This window comes from Lepisma saccharinum, chromosome 22, assembly GCF_977018435.1.
Source record: "Lepisma saccharinum chromosome 22, izLepSacc3.1, whole genome shotgun sequence".
Classification (NCBI taxonomy): Eukaryota; Metazoa; Arthropoda; class Insecta; order Zygentoma; family Lepismatidae; genus Lepisma; species Lepisma saccharinum.
The window spans coordinates 18,249,530-18,261,919 of NC_139250.1; the positions used below are offsets into that span (position 1 = coordinate 18,249,530).

A 12,390-nucleotide genomic window follows, 5' to 3' on the forward strand; every position below is an offset into this window, starting at 1 on the left:
CATTGTTCATTAATTTGAAAAAATCGCGATCAAGTTCCGAAGTGGCAGCAGTGCGATGTTTGGTGTTCAGTTTGATGTACGGCTTCAACCATGGAGACTGCCTGAACAAGAGCACGTGGTAAACTGCTTTGACCGAGACCCCTTGCTGCATTAACCACTGGAGGTTCCGGTAGTGTAGCACATAATGTTTTTTGGGCTCCAAGTCCATGATGAGCTTCGGTTGATCCGAGCCAGGTGGACACTTGAATTCCGGAGCAGGCGAAAGGTCACAGAATGTATCCTGCAGCTTCTCGGGGAAGTCAAGGTCGACCTCGGCAAAAAACCCAAACTCGTCGCACTCTTTTTTGATGTCGTGGTATAAAGGATCAACCCACTCAAACTGTCCTGTTGGGAGTGGCTGCATCATGGAGTGCCCATAAAGATTATTCACATCAGTGTACATGATGTAGCTTGATGGTTGGGAGGGGTCGTAACCAGTGGCCATGTGGTGATTGTTGGCGTGTGCGAAGCGTTGCGACACTTGGACCATGCCGCCTCGGATAGCTCTCTCGATGAAAAGCATGATATCCATATCGGAGATAAGTGAAAGTTTAATTTTAGTCAGCAGGAGCATGGCCGACCATGCCAGTCCAGGAAGGCTGTAAAAATATACAGGGTCCAGGTTGTAAATGTTTATCGCAGTCGCCCGAAACGCCTGGAACACATCGGCAAGAAGCGTCACATCAAGCTTCAGGTATGCATCGTGGTAATCACCAAAAGTTCGGCAACCCAACTTGACCCACATAGACTGAGCATGCTTGTACTCCTCGTCGGTAATACCTGAACCTCTCAGCTGGCTGTAGAACTTATCCTGGGGAGGCAGCAACTCTTCTTCGAACTTGGAAGGGTCGGTGACGTATTCGTAGGGGTAGACCCCTTTACGTCTGATGAGTGCGACATCTAAGTTCGGGAAACTTGATGTGGTAATGGCTAGTTGGTCGTCTCTGAGCTTCCCAGCGAGAGCATCCAGGCTTGCCTGGAGGAACCTCAGAGAGTCGAGGAACCGAAGCTCGATGCTCCTGCTTTTTGAGTCGGCAGGGATCGGCACCCACTTGCTGACGCTAATATAACGCTCCTCGTTTTGTGCCAGGACATTGATTCTTGCATTGTCGTACCCTAGATGTGTGACCAAGTGATGGAAATCATATCCCGAGCCATTGTGAAAAAAGACCGGTATGAAGCGCGGGTCCCAGGCTCTCACGTTACACCTGTTGCACCACGGGCCAATGTAGCTTCCGGTCCCATAATGGTCATGGTGGTGGACTTTTTTGTTATCGTCAGTGAAGACCGAGTTGCAAACAGGACAATTTAGAGCCATTTCGTGCTGATGCTTGCCTTCCGGAGACAGAGGCAGCATCGGCTTGGGGGCCAACAGCACCTTCCCTATCTTGATGCCTTCCTGTTGCATTCTCTCCAGGAAGTGTTTGACCGGGTCGGGACCGCGATACACATAGGGCTCGGAGGCAATATGTTGGTCTCGCCACACCACAACATAGGAGTAACTCGAGGCCTCGTGGATTTGGAAAGGAATAGTAGAGGATGTTTCGGGGTTGGGATGGCAGTTAGACAGAGGTTGAAGAAAAGCCTCGAAGTCTGCTACAATATAGGCTGGATGCTTCACCATAGCACTGTGCATACGAAAACACTCTACTGCACCAGGTTCGGGCAGGATAGTTCGTGCAGGCTTGTTGGTACCACAGTAGAGCATGTGGCGAGTTAGCTTCTTAGCAGCAATGTTGGGTCCTCGAGAGTGTTTGAATTTATATTGTTTTTGGTTGTCGAAAGTGGACAGGCACCTGCGACACACCTCGACATGGTGACTATCACTGCTCCGTTGACTCGAAACAAGCCGAGAGAGGGAACGGATAAAGGTGTAATGGTGATGGGTTTCGTTCTTGATGAGCAGGAGGTTAATTTGCTGTGCACTATAATCATCTACATCACTTACCCGAATAGGGTAGACGATGTTTGCCTCGGTAACACCGTAAACATTGATGGCTAATTGCAGGCCCAACAAGTCACGAGCACGAACCTCAAACTTGCGAATATGCGAGACTTCTACAGGGTAGGCAATCCCAGCCATTGCATCCTCCAGTTCCGACTCATACTGTTTGTAGTGTGCAACACGGTGTGGACTGTTTTCCCGAGGTATAGGGTGCAATGCTGCCAGCACCGACCAGAGGAAGCATTTGGTGTCTTTGTTCTGAATATTGAGAACAGCTTTCCTTGCTTCAATCTTGGGTGGCAGGGCAATATAGCTAGACCCTGCCAGTGGCAGGAACTTGTTCAGTTTCAGACGAAGTTTGTGGGGGTCGCCACACAGCGAACCGCCCGAGCCTTCAGCCTGATGCTCCTCGTGCTTTGCCACAAACTCCTCGACAAACTTGTCGTAGATGCTGTCGAGGTCAGTGACATCTGCCTGATGCAGTGTTTTTGCTTTTGTGGCATGGAAGAATTTATATATTTCATCAGACGGTTTCTTATACTTGCAGCATAGCACAGCATAGAATTTAGTGGAGTGTGTGGCTAATGCATCGTTGAGGATGGATATTATCTTAGCTCGCTCGCTCTCCAGAAAACTACGCACATCGCAGAAGCTGTCTGATGTTATGTTAAAGTCTTCTAATAAATGCTCAAACGCAAACCGGTCTGCTTTCTTCGCCAGCTTGACGCGTTTGGCAGGTGGCGATGCATCGAGGGAGGTTACTTCTACCTTTCGCTTGGAAGGTTGCGGTAGAGATGTTCCAGTGCTCTTGCAAATAAGCTGGTGTCGCTTGAAGTTGGCAATAGTAATATTTTTTCACACTTAGAGCACAGTTTGGTCGCACATATTCGCTTTCCCGGCACACAAGTACGACAGTGCCTTTGAAAATGTTTACTTGACACAGCAGTTTGGCACGTAGGGCAATTTTTTACAGAACGCATAATGCAGAGATTTTTTGGGGGTATGTTATTTAATACCCAATGCTGTGCAATGCAAAATATAATTGTTAACTTTTTTTAAAAAAAATCTATTTTTAAAATATTCTCTATGACCTTACTTGGGTTTTTCCGCCAAATTATATGCTTCTAGTCTCCTATACAATACAATATACGTACAATATTGTCAACAGTATCATATTTGAGCAGGTGGCTTGTCACCTAAACACTACAGCTCACAGGTTGGTAAAATTTCACATGAAAGCAGATAATACGCTTAAGTCTTATTTATATATAATTTTCACGGGCGTACAATATTGTCAACAGTATCATATTTGAGCAGGTGGCTTGTCACCTAAACACTACAGCTCACAGGTTGGTAAAATTTCACATGAAAGCAGATAATACGCTTAAGTCTTATTTATATATAATTTTCACGGGCGTACAATATTGTCAACAGTATCATATTTGAGCAGGTGGCTTGTCACCTAAACACTACAGCTCACAGGTTGGTAAAATTTCACATGAAAGCAGATAATACGCTTAAGTCTTATTTATATATAATTTTCACGGGCGTACAATATTGTCAACAGTATCATATTTGAGCAGGTGGCTTGTCACCTAAACACTACAGCTCACAGGTTGGTAAAATTTCACATGAAAGCAGATAATACGCTTAAGTCTTATTTATATATAATTTTCACGGGCGTACAATATTGTCAACAGTATCATATTTGAGCAGGTGGCTTGTCACCTAAACACTACAGCTCACAGGTTGGTAAAATTTCACATGAAAGCAGATAATACGCTTAAGTCTTATTTATATATAATTTTCACGGGCGTACAATATTGTCAACAGTATCATATTTGAGCAGGTGGCTTGTCACCTAAACACTACAACTCACAGGTTGGTAAAATTTCACATGAAAGCAGATAATACGCTTAAGTCTTATTTATATATAATTTTCACCGGCATACAATATTGTTAAGAGCGTCAGTTTCCGTAGAGCTCTCTTTTTTCCATCTTCCCTCTATACAGTGAAGCTGTAGAAGACACAATTAGCTAACCTAGCATACAACATACCTTCCTAATTAACCCATCCGCTTACCTACTCGTCGAATTGACGGGTTCCCGATTTTCATCACGTAGTTTCTTTTTCATTCAATAGATGGCAGAGGTTGTATGAGCTTTCAAATCTATGACGTGTATGTTTGGGCTGCTAAGTTTTTCATACCATTTCAAGTGTGTTTTGTTCAGTAATTTCTCATGTAAACAAACCTTCATTTGTTACGTCTTGCAAACATGTTGCTTAAGAATGTTGTAGATGATTCTGCAATTGAAAAGTTGCTTTTCGATAGCGATGAAGAGGAAAATGTGGATTTTGGAACGGGAGATGAACACGGGGGTTCATTTTATGTTATTGAAATTGAAGAATGTAGTGAAATTGAGGAAGAGGTGGCTGTGGCAGGAAAAATATAAAAGGTTGAGGAATGGAAATGGAATGCAAAGATGTGTGTGATCAAATTTATTAGGTGAGTTTCTAATTATCTTTCAAGTAAACTGCATATGTGCATACTTATTACTATACTTCCACTTCAATATATAAAATTTTCACTTAAATTGCTTGGATAGTTTAAACAATATTTGACATCTTGTCTTGCTGTGCAACCTTCACGGGAGATAGCCAAATTTAAATGGTATTTCATGGCAAAAAAATTGTCATTTAAATGGTATGCGGATGGGTTAATATGGATATTGTCACACATTCCTTTTATTTTATACTGTTGTAAATGGAAAAGATTATGTACGGTAAATGTTTTGTACATTATAGGGAAAAAATGCAAAATATCCCCCAATTTTAATTCGATCCACCTCTGAATCGAATTTTTACATATTCTCACGCCGGCACATATGTTGTTCTATTTTGCTTCTTTTACTTGCCTTGCTTAATTAACTCTCGCTAATTAGCATTTTTTTGGAAGAAGTCAACTAGAACAACATATGGCGGTATGAAAAATATGCAAATTAAAGAATATTTTAGTAATATAAGGGCCCTAGCAATTAGCTTCGTCGACTAAGAGTACTCTTTTAAACGTCTTCAGCTAGATCGTATTACTACGCGAGGACGTTTAAAATGTTTGGGTGTTGAAAAAGTTTGACGGCGAATGTTGGGTGCATACGGAAATAGTTCTATTGTTTGCTAATAGATGGCGCTGATAGTACCTCCTCTCTCTCTCTCCCCTCTTCTCCTCTCCCCCTTTTTCTCCTCCTCCTCTGCTGTATGACAAATAGCACAAACATAAAATCAAGATTTTGGAGAGCAAAACATATAATTTGCATGCATCTGATGTCGAACTAGGAACTTTATCTTTCGGGGAGTCAACATTATTTTTTTACTCAGTCGTCATATAACATAAACACACGCAAACATTCACATGTGCTTTTATTATTTTGTGTTCGGTAAGTACAAGTATATTCTTACATAAATTATTGTTTAATTTAATAAATTGTAAACTCGGAGCCTGCTATACTAACACTCCTTCTGTGTTTCATTATACTATTGAAAGCGAATGTTGCGTGCATACGGAAATAACACAGAAAAAAAAAAGCGGATGGAAGCAATTTAAAATCAGTGGAGCAAGGTTAGTATTACGAGAACGTAAAAACATGTGCTTTCATTCAACTTCGAAAAATAAGAATAGATGTGTGCATACGGAACACATATGCTTTCTTTTCACAGTTGTAAAATCATATAAATTGTATATGAAGTAAGTTACGGGAAGGCTCTCTCTTTTATGTCTGTGTATATGTATGTTGTACAATTAGGTACAAGTATTGTACAATTAGGTACAAATTGTTGTACAATTATTTCCCCCCCAGTTGCCCAGTTGGAGTTGGGGGCACAACACTGGTACTATTTGTCTGTTTCTTCTTTTAAAAAAAAATACCCACAATGCTTACTCATGTATTTTGTTTAATATTTTATTTCAAATTCACTGTCAGAAACTAGTGTTGCCAGTTCCTGAATGTAGGTTTACCTACTCTGTTGGTTGTCACTGTCAAGCTCCCAGTATTCGTACAGCATAAAAAGCCATAACCCCCCCCTCAAAATATATACATTGTATACGCCAAGATGCCCAATAGCCTAGCAACACATCATGAAAAAACATGCCAAGAGGACCCAGTGGGTTTATAAGTCAGTGCTGCCAACTCCTATTTGTAGGTTAGCTTAGCCTGTGAAAGATCATATAGTGGAATTTTTGTGAAGTGAGTTGGCAATACCGACGAGCATCAAATGATGATTTCGAGCCTCAAATGTTGATTCGAGCGTCAAATGATAATTCGAGCCTCAAATAATAATTCGAGTCTCGTCAGTGCTGCCAATTCCTATTTGTAGGTTAGCTTAGCCAGTGAAAGATCATATAGTAGAATTTTCTTCGGATGGGTTGGCAAAACCCAAGCCTAAAAAAAAACATCCAATAGAGTTGCCAAATATAAAAAAAAACAATAAACCCCCCCTCATAAAAGGCTACAGTAAGAGCCCACAGGTCGCCAACACTAGGCCCCCAACAGTATTGCCAGACATAAAAAATACATGGGCCCCTCAGGCCCTTTGATGAAACTTTACAGTGAAAAACCCAGTAGGTTAACAACACTGTCAGAAAATCTACGGCAGTGTTGCCAGATGTAAACAGAGGGCAATAGACCCCCCCTCATAAAACGCTACAGTAAGGGCCCACAGTGTTGCCAACTCTGTCCTCAAAATATACATCATAAAAAACTACGACAAGGGCCCACAGAGTTTGCAACACTGGGCGCACATAGGCCCCTCATAAAAAGCTACAGTAATAGGCCACAGTGTTGCCAACTCTGTGCCCTCAAAATATACATCATAAAAAGCTACGACGAGCCTCAAATAATGATTCGAGCCTCAAAAAAAGATTCAGAACTCTCATGTACGCTGAGGCTAGTGGGGTTAACATACACCATAAAAGGCTACGCCTCGCCCAAACACATGTACACTCACACACACAAAAAAAAAGCTAAAAAATTATACACCGTGAAAGGCTACGCTGAGTTGGAAACACTGCTGGTGAGGTTAACATACACCATAAAAGGCTACGCCTCGCCCGAGTTGGCAACACTGCTTGTGAGGTTAACATACACCGTGAAAGGCTTCAAAATATCAGTTGGTGAAATTTTCGTGGGGTGAGTTGGCAACACTGAGCCCCACATGATGATTCGAGCCCCAAAAGAGGTTGCAGAACCGGGTATAGTGCTCTACTGATATTCTTGATATCTTCTGATTTCAATATGCGATTCACTGCTCTCTTAATATTTTTAAGTTCCTGTGATGTAGGAAGATTTGATACAGTATTTTGCAAAGATTCAAGTGCCAATTTCACATTGTTTAATTCAGAAGCATCAGCCACACCACGCATAGCATCTTGAAGCAGGGCTATATCTGCCTGAGTGGGTGTTGATTGTTGTAAAATTTCAAGCTTTGTTTGGATATCATCAATCAAATGATGAAAATGAGATAGCTCAGATTCAGTGTTGAGGTTTTCAAGCTTTGTGATCTGTTGCTGGACACTAACAAGAGTATCTACAATACCGGGCAGGCGGGATTCTAGAGTTTCTTGTACATTTGCCAAATCACTTTGCACTGCTGCTATTGTACCCTCGAGATGGGTTATGGTACTTTGAATTTTTCCAAAATCTTCATATGTTTCAAGTTGCAGCTTAATGTTGGCAACACTCCTAGTTATTGCACTCAAAGCATCAGAAGATGGCAAGTTGTTCATAAAATTTTCAAGTGTCTCAATTTTTTCTTTAACCTCGGCTATGGCATTGTTCAGAGGATCCAGATTTGGTATCTCCAGTGACTGAATCTGTTCCTTTAGAGTGGAAATCACTAGATCAAAATCTTCTTGTGATTTTATGCTTTTGACAATTGTTTGGAGCTGTGCCTGGACATTATTTATTTGCTCTTCCAATTGTTGTTTCAATTGCTCAGAGTTGGTGGCCTGGGTCTTAAATTTGACTTGAAGAGCTGCTACAGCTTCTTCTAAATTTTGAAAATTATCCAATGTGGCCAAATCAGTATATTTCTGAAGCAACAATTTGAGTTCAGAATCAATTTTAAGAAGAGGGTCCATGCATTGTGATTGCAAATTTGTAATTTCTAGTTGAAGACTGGCATTCAGTGTGGTTTGTAAAGCTTGTAAATCACTTCTTAATTTTTTGACTCTGACATCAAGCATCAGAATCTCATCACTGTGATCTTCATGTCTTGTATGGCCAAATATATCATTAGGCATTTTTGTTTTAGCGGTTATTTATTATTGAATATCTAATTCTTAATTCTATAAAAAAGGGTATAAGCTTGTCATAGGATCCAGGGACCTCAATATATAAGCAGTCACCAGCAGAAACAGTATATACAGTGCCAGAAATCATGTTTGAGTGCTTAATTCTATAAATATTTCTCCCTATTGAAATCTTGACATTACCCTCAGGGGTTGTAATAAATTGCAATTGACCACCTACAGGTAATTGGTAATGATTTAAATTATTGTTAAATATGTACAATGTTTTACCTGTTTCATCATCAACATCTGTAAGTATGCTGTTCAGGTGAATAATTAACAAAGCACTTAGTTTAGATATTATATCAGAAGAGGGTTGTGGTGTTGGCAGGTCCATAATAGCCTGTTTTTTGAACCCAAATAAGTTCATAGGCATGTTTATTTATTTCAAATCATGCTCTGTAATTGGGCATTGATTCCCACTTTTCAAATCACAATGACCCCATGGTAGAGTATGTATGCCACATGACAAAATACATCTCTTATCATCATGTGGGTCCAGAGCCACTTTTCTTACAATATTTGTAGTCAACAAGTGATCCACACTCTGAATTCTGGATTCTGATGTTCTGATTGTGCTACATGATTTGAGACAATTTTTGTAATCTTCAAATTCAAGCTCTTTGTCTACAGTCACTCTGCCAATGCCCTTGGCCTTTTTGGCAACAACACCACTACATGTTTCAAAGCTATACATCTTGGCCCTTAACCCAGCAAATGCCACAATAACATCTCCAAGTGTCTCATCTTTTAACTTGCCAGGCACCTTTTTGTTGTGGTGTTGAATTTTTTAATATTCACTGGTATCAAAATATTCAAGCAATGCAGGCTGGGACATATCTTTATAAACATCTTCTGTTTGAATATCAAGAACAAAACTATCTGTGTCCATGTACATCAATTTTACACGATCCTTATAAAAAGGCTTCAACACATCATAATACAATTTTAACATGTGTAATTTGGCCAATTCCAATATCACAGCCCCTACATAAATAGGTTTATCAAACTTAATCTTTGTTTTTTTTTCATGTTGAAAAGTGCCATATTTTCATCATAAATTCTTCTGTAGTTGAAATTAGGCTTTGCAATCAATTTTTTGCTCCGGCTGGGGTCAGTAATTATTTTAACATCAATATGTTTTCTGACATTTTCTATTGTTTTGCCATACACTGAATTGACCATCAATTTAAACAAAGTTTTATCAAATTGGCTCATTGCAGATGTTCGAAGCTCTGTGTTTGTATCAATATATGGCTTCAACCATCTTGAGTGCCTGAACCTCAAAACTTTGCCAATTTTGGTCACTTGAACACCATGATGCATCAGGAACTGGAGGTTTTTGTAATATATGACATAACCCTGTTTTGGCTCTAGAGTCATCATCAATTTCTTCTGTTTAGAGCCAGGTGAGCACTGAACCTCAGGAATTGGGGCAGATCAGAAAATTTGTTGTGTAAATCATCAGGAATTGTCAGATCAACTTCTAAGAACAGGCCATACTTACTGTCATCAAAATCCTTAAGATTCTCAATATTAAAATCTTCAACCCACTCAAGCCCTGCATATGGCAGTTTATCCATCATAGCATAACCATAGAGGCTGTTGGCATCTACATACAGTATATAATTTGATGGCAGTGCTGGATCATAATCAGGAATATATTTGTTATTTGCTCTGGCATATCTCTGAGAGCATTGCACCATGCCCCCTCTTATACATTGCTCCATAAACAGATACATATCTTGATCTTGGATCAGATCCAATTGCATTTTAGTGTTTAAAAACATTGCAGACCATGCTAGCCCCGGAGCACTGTAAAAATACACTGGGTCCAGCTTATAATTTTGCATTGATGATTTTCTAAATGCCTGAAGTATATCAGCTAAGAGAGTGACATCAAGTTTTAAATATGCCTTGTGATAATCACCAAATGTCTGGCATTTTAAATTGTTCCACATCAACTGGGCATGGTGATAATCATCATCTGTGATTCCAGATCCTCTGATTTTGCTGTAAAATGCTTGTTGTGGTGGCAGAGCACACTCATCAAATTTAGAAAAATCTGTAACATAGTCATATGGATATACATCCTTCCGCCTAATTAATTTCAGGTCCTGATTTGGAAACAAAGCACATGTGATTTTGAATTGATCATCAGATAATTGAGTGGCCAGTGTAGCCAGGCTAGCCGATAAAATTCTGTATGAATCAAGAAATCTTAAGTGAATAGAAACACCATTAATTTTAATTATTTTGCTAATAGCGATATATTTTTCATTATTTTCAGCTAAAATATTTAAATTCTGCTTGTCAAACCCCTCGTATCTGATCAAATAATGGAAATCATAATTGGATGCTCCATGGCAAAATATGGGGACAAATTTTGGTCTCTGGATCTTAATATTACAGCTATTACACAGGGCCATTAAGAATTTACCATCTGTATGAGAATGGTGATGTACCTTGATATTTGTATCTGAAAATTCAGAATCACATACCGGGCATTTTTCTGCATTGTTGAAATCTTCAATCTGTTTCTCTGTTAAAGGCAACATAGGTTTTGATTTTAATAAGATATTAGATGCTATGCCATGGCACTCATTTTCTATTCTATGTGCAAATTCTTTGATGGCATCTGCTCCCATGTATGAATCTTTTTTACTAACAACACCATCCTGTACAACAACATAATAAAAACTAGAAGGTTCATGTAACTGGTATGGTGTAATTGAAGGTTCATCAGGATCTGGGCTACAGAATGCAAGAGGTTTGAGATTTGATTCAAAATCACAGACTATATATGCTGGGTGTTCCAACAAGGCCTCAAACTTTTTGAATTTGGCATTTTCACTTGGCATTGGCATCACCATATGAACAGGTATATGGTTGCCACAGTATTTCAGATGCTCAATTAACTTGTTTTTAGCAATTTCTGCATTTTTTCACGAACCCCATTCACCATTTTTTGACCATCAAATACAGTTAAACATCTTCTGCACAACTTAAATATTCTATTAGATTTGTCTAGTTGTGTTCTGACTAGAGCTTCAAGATTATGTATCAGAGTGTAATGGTGTGTGCCATCCCCTTCAATTAAGAGCAGATCAATCGGAACAGCAGAATCATCATCAAATGTACTGATTCTGAGAGGTGCTATCAAGCAATTGCCACGGCCAGTAGAACAAATAAATACATTAATAGATAATTGTTTACCATTGATATCCCGGGCCTCTTTTTCAAATTTATCAATATTCTGAACAGACATTGGATATTCTAAGCCCTTCATTGCTTCATCAAAATCATTTTCATGCTGTTCATAATAACTTATTCTCTCAGGATTCCTTAAAACTGGATACAAAGCAGCTAAAATACACCACAAAAAGCATTTCTCATCATTATTTTTTATATTAACCACGGCTTGTTTGTTTTTAATATTGGCAGGTAATGGCAAATATGTAGATCCTTGTAATGGGCTGAATTCAGAAATATTAACATAGAGCTTGTGTGAAGAACCGCATAGGCTCCATCCTGACTCTTTTGTTGCAAATTCAGAGTGTTTAATATTCAATTGATCTATCAAACTGCTTATTATTTTGTCTGAATTTGTATTTGAGTATACAGGTACAGTTTATGTTATGTGGGGCTGTGTAAATTTTGTGCCATTTGGTTTCTTATATTGTGTAAACAATTTGAGAGACAGCTTATAAGAGCCATTTTGTGCATTTAGAATTGCCTGCACATCAGGATTTATACTGTTCAAAAAATTCTTAATGTCACATCTTGGCTCTGATTTAAAACAGTGATCCCTAAGTTGACCATTAAAACTGCTATGGATAGGTAGTGCATAGCGTGGCTGCTTTGCTGCTCTAGCATTAACAGGTACTTCATGCTTTCTTTTCAGACCAGATGTAGATGGTTGTGGGGGCAATGTTGATGACTGTGCAGAGCAAGTACCTTTATGTAGATTTTCAGCGAAAAATGCAGGCTCGACCAGGACTCGAACCCGGGTCTCTGGCAATCTGTGCCATTGCTCTACCACTGAGCTACCGAGCCGGCCTG

General features: G+C 39.5%; 1 protein-coding gene and 1 non-coding gene across 3 annotated transcripts in view; both read right to left on the minus strand.

The window, feature by feature from the left end:
- The window catches only part of Ac76E (adenylate cyclase type 2 Ac76E), a 943,073-nt gene that overhangs the window by 428,008 nt on the left and 502,675 nt on the right, over positions 1–12,390 (minus strand). The window lies entirely within an intron of this gene.
- On the minus strand, positions 12,314–12,384 carry TRNAS-AGA (transfer RNA serine (anticodon AGA)). Its single transcript has one exon. It is a non-coding gene; the product is annotated as a tRNA-Ser (tRNA).